Consider the following 5113-nt stretch of genomic DNA (forward strand, 5'->3'; position numbering starts at 1 on the left):
ACTAAAAAAAATAACTAAAAAAATTAACTAAAAACTAAAAAAAAATACTAATGCTAATGCTAAAAAAATTTAAAAATCAAAAAAATAAAAACAAAATACATTAAAAAAAATACTAACTAAAAACTAAAAAAAATCTATATATATCTATAAAGCAGAAACATATAATGTTGACATGACATCTCCTTGTACTAGTATTCATGTCTTCCTTTTTCCTCAAAATTTTCCTTTTATTTTAAGTTTTATATTTAATCTAAAACTTTTACTCTTCATCTTCTATCGTTACAATTTATTCTCTTCTACGTCTTTCTATCATAAACTTATTTACTCTTTATTTTCTACCGCTACAATTCCTTCTCTTCTACATCTCTCGATCCTGATAAGAAATTATGGATTGACAGTATAGTTGGAGATACGCCTCTCTCTATCTTTCTATGCATCTATAGAAAGATGTGAAGCAATAATTATGGGTGTTTTACTTCTATTTTCTCGACCTCTCTATCTATTCTCTTGTCTGTTATTAGAAGCATACTGAAGGAGATTAGAGAAACCATATAAGAAGGAACAAGAAAAGTCTATGGCAAAATCAGTTGTTGGTGTGTTTCCTTCATCTCTGAAGTTCCGAGAAAACTAATTAGATGCTCCAATATCTCCATGAGATAGGATATGCAAAACGTGGAAATGGTATGTTTTCATTTTGAATTGCTCCCTCAATTTTCCACACAATATAGCCTTTGAAGTCGATCTAGATATCTCAGATTGGTAATTTTGTTATTTTCATTTTGAAGATTGCAAATTGTTTTTGTAAACAGTTAATTATTTATCTTCTATTACTTTTTTTTAGGACTCGGGATATTCATAGAAGGAAAAAAATGATAATTTCCCATCTTTTTGAACTAAAACATAATTTGATAATTTTCTACTATAACCATGTTCCATGTCACAAATTTATTGGATTTTTCATTATAAAAGATAATATTCGGCTTTACACCTAATAATATACCGAATTGACATATGTTATTTATAAAATATATTTTTATTTTTCACAAGAAATATATTACACCTCTCTTTATTCTTACAATAATAAGACAACAAAAACCAAGAAATTAGTTATATATCTATATAAATTATTATCTGTCATTTCACAATTTAACTTCTTTTACGTTACATATTCATTTTTCTGCAACCAATATATTTTAACTCTTTTAATTCTAACATAATAAAACATTCAGAAATAAAATTGTACCATAATTATTGTAATACCTTTTAACACTTTATATCGAATTCAAACTTATATATTAACTTTTCTACAACCAATGCATTTTAACTCTCTTTATTCTAACAAAATAAAACATTCAGAAATAAAATTGTAACACAATTATTGTGATACATTTTAACATTTTATATCAAATTCAAACTTATCGATACTTTCTTTCATCAATCAACAACGACCGCGCGAAACACGGTAAAGTTACCTAGTTGAATTAAAAAACAAAAAAAATATTATACAAAAATTTAAAAAAAAATCTTAAAAAAATTATCTAAAAAAATTAACCAAGTAAAACCTCTTGTCCGGATATGAAATCTAGACAACACTTCCCGGTGACCAAGTCCGATGACAGTCCAGTGGTCATCTTCGGTCAAAAACAAGAAAAACAGTCCAAAGATTTAGACCAAGTCTAATCGGTTAACAAAACAAGATCAACATTAATGAGGTCCAAAATAAAATCCGGTTAACAAATCAAGATTCGAATATGATCCAAAACATGAAGTTCTTAACAGTTCTTAAGTCCAATACAAGAGTGTTCTTAACAGTTAAGTCCAATTTTCTAGATTGAAATTCTTATGATTTAAGATTCACGATAAGGATTAGTGTGTGTTCGATTAGGTCCAAAAAGAATCACAACCAACCTTTTAGAAATTAATCAACAGTCCAAAGAAGTAATGATTAAGGTTCAAAGAACTGAGATGAAGATGAACTCAATAAAGATTGAATATCGTCCGGAGAAGATGAAAATGAGCGAATTCGATGGAAAACAGTAAAGAGTGAAATGAAATTCGGACAAACCCTTATATAGAAAAACATCGACTCTTCATTTTCCTATCCGGACAACATGGTGTCCGGATGTGTCCGGAGTGATGTATCATCGGACAAAGGCTTGTTCGAATACAACTCAAGAAAAACAAACTAACACTCAAAGAAATCGAATGAAGCTTGAACGAATAAGCTCATCTCCGGACAACACTATGACCGGATATGAAGCAAAAATAATTCAAGTCAAACTCAAGGAATAACAAATGTGCACAAGTCTTGTCCGGATAGACCTGAGTCCGAACAGACCTTTGACCGGATACACGACAATGAAATATCTAAGTCCAAAATCTATCTAATCTCATCCGGATGTGAATTCATCGGATAGCCTTTTGTCCGGATAGACTCTTATCGAACATAGCTTTGTCCGGATATGACTCTCACCGGACAATACTTCATCCGGATTGAGTCCTTATAGGACAATGCTTTGTCCGGACACAGTCTTAATCGAACAAACACTTATCCTAAAAATTTACATCTTTCAAAAATTAGATTTTAAGCAATACCTGTAAGAAAATATAACAGTTAGCATCATACAGATATTTTTACTCCCCCTCGAAAAATGAATCAAAATAAAGAACAATGTTCAACACTCTCCTTCAAATATAGAATCCACAATCAAAAGAATTTACAATCACATTAAAAAGAATGAAATACTGATTTATATTTGAAAATACAAATATTTTGAAAAAATGTATTTGACTTAAATTGAGATCAATAACTGAACAGATTTTAAGAAAAATTCAAATTTTCAAATTTGACATACCTAACTTAGATACCAAAAAGCTGAAGCGTTTTTCATCTAAAACTTTTGTAAATAAGTCAGCTAGCTGATACTCTATATTTACAAAATATAATTCAATAGTCCCTTTTTCAACATGATCTTTTATGAAATGATACCGGATATCTATGTGTTTTGTTTTGGTGTGTTAAACAAGATTGCAAGAAATAACAATAGAACTTTTTGAATCACAATAAATTGGAATTTTATCGAAAGAAAAACTATAATCTTTGAGTTGTGTGCGCATCCAAAGAACTTGAGAACAGCAGCTAGCAGCAACTACATATTCTGCTTTCGCGGTAGAAATGGATACACAGTTCTATTGCTTTAAAACCCAGCTTACGAGTTTGTCTCCCAAAAATTGAACGTGACCCGAAGTACTTTTCCTATCCAACATACACCTAAGTTCTCCAGGCTTGTTTTAGGCCATACAAGGCTCTGTCAAGGATGTAAACATGATCAGGCTTTGACTCATCAACAAATCCTTCCGGTTGAGCAACGTAAACTTCTTCTTTGAGAAGACCATACATGAATGTTGTTTTGATGTCCATCTGATAAACTGTGAATTTTTATGTGCAGCGTACGCCAAGAACTTCTTGATAGCTTCAATTCATGCTACCAGAGCAAATGTTTCATCGTAATCGACACCTTCTTGTTGATTACATCCTTTAGCGACTAGCCGAGCCTTGTTTCTGACAACTCCATCTTCATCTTTCTTGTTCTTGAAAACCCACTTAGTACCGATAATCGTTTTGTTTCTGGGACGAGGAACTAATCTCCAGACCTTTAAAGCTTTGAACTGATTTAGCTTCTCTTGCATAGCGATTATCCAATCTGGGTCCGCTAAGGCTTCAAAAACCTTAGACGATTCAATGTTACTCAAGAAAGTGGAATATAAACACTCATTGGCAGTAGCAGACCTAGTACGAATAGATGCATTTGGATCACCAATAATTTGAGTTATTGGATGATCTTGGTCCACTTGATGCTATGAGGTAGGGGAATGTACGAAGATTGATCAGAGTAAGAATTAAGGGAATTGTTCGGAATAGGTTCAGGTAAAGGTTCAATATTTGAAACTAAAATAGGTTGCATATCTGACTGAGGTAAAGTGTTTTCATCTTGAATGACCGAAACCTTTGGCAGATTGATGTTCGAGCCCTCTTCATACTGAACTGGATAATTTGGATTTTCCATTTCAATCTCTTCATCTACATTTTCAAAAATTTCTGCAGTTACAGTAACTGTAACTGTAACATCAATAGATGGACCAGATAACTGTTGTTCGGATTGAATATGTTTATCATCACTGGACAAAATATTTGACTTATTAGGTTTGTTGTAAAAATAGTCATCATAAAATTTATCAAACAAAGAATCCAAATCATAATTATTAGAATCAGAAGAGGAAGACTCATTGAGATTTGCGTTCCGCGAAATGTTAATTATCAGCCTGGGTCCTGAACTTTTTTGTTCAGAAGCCACAACATCAACTTCGTCAAATGAAACGTTTACGCTCTCATTCACAATCTTCGTTCTCTTATTATAGACCCTATAAGCAGCATAGGTTTTAGAGTAACCAATAAAAACAACTTCATCGGCCTTGGCAGCAAACTTACCTCTGTCCTCTTTGTCATTCAGAATAAAACACCTGCAACCAAAAACTCGAAAGAATTATATATTAGGTATTCTTTTGTTTATGAGATCATATGGTGTTTTACCAAACCTTTTGTGTATGAGGGATCGATTATGGGTAAAACACGGAGTATCAACTGCTTTAGCCCAAAGAAATAGAGGAAGCTTGGAGAAAGTTAGGAGTATACAAGCTGCTTCCACTAGTGTTCTATTTTTCCGCTCAACGACACTATTTTGTTATGGTGTCCGGGCTGCCGAGAAGGTATGAGAGTAGGGGTGAGCATAGGCGGGTACCCGCTCTTTTTGACAGGAACCGGAACCGAAACCAAAACCGAAACCGGCGGTTCTTGAGATATTGGAACCGGAACCGGTTAGAACGGTTCTTAAATTTTTGGAACCGGAACCGGCGGGAACCGGTTCCGGTTCCGGGTACCCGCTTCCTAAAATATTAAAAATTTGTTATTCAGAAATAAAAAATAAAACATTGCCAAAACACTAAATAAATAAGCAAGAATACAAATTATACAGAATAATGGTTACAAATATTAATTAACGATTACAAACCATAATAGACTAATAGAAAATGTTCAAAGTTTAACGATTACATA

Source organism: Cynara cardunculus (assembly GCF_001531365.2).
Source record: "Cynara cardunculus var. scolymus isolate 2C chromosome LG 17, CcrdV1, whole genome shotgun sequence".
Taxonomy (NCBI): domain Eukaryota; kingdom Viridiplantae; phylum Streptophyta; class Magnoliopsida; order Asterales; family Asteraceae; genus Cynara; species Cynara cardunculus.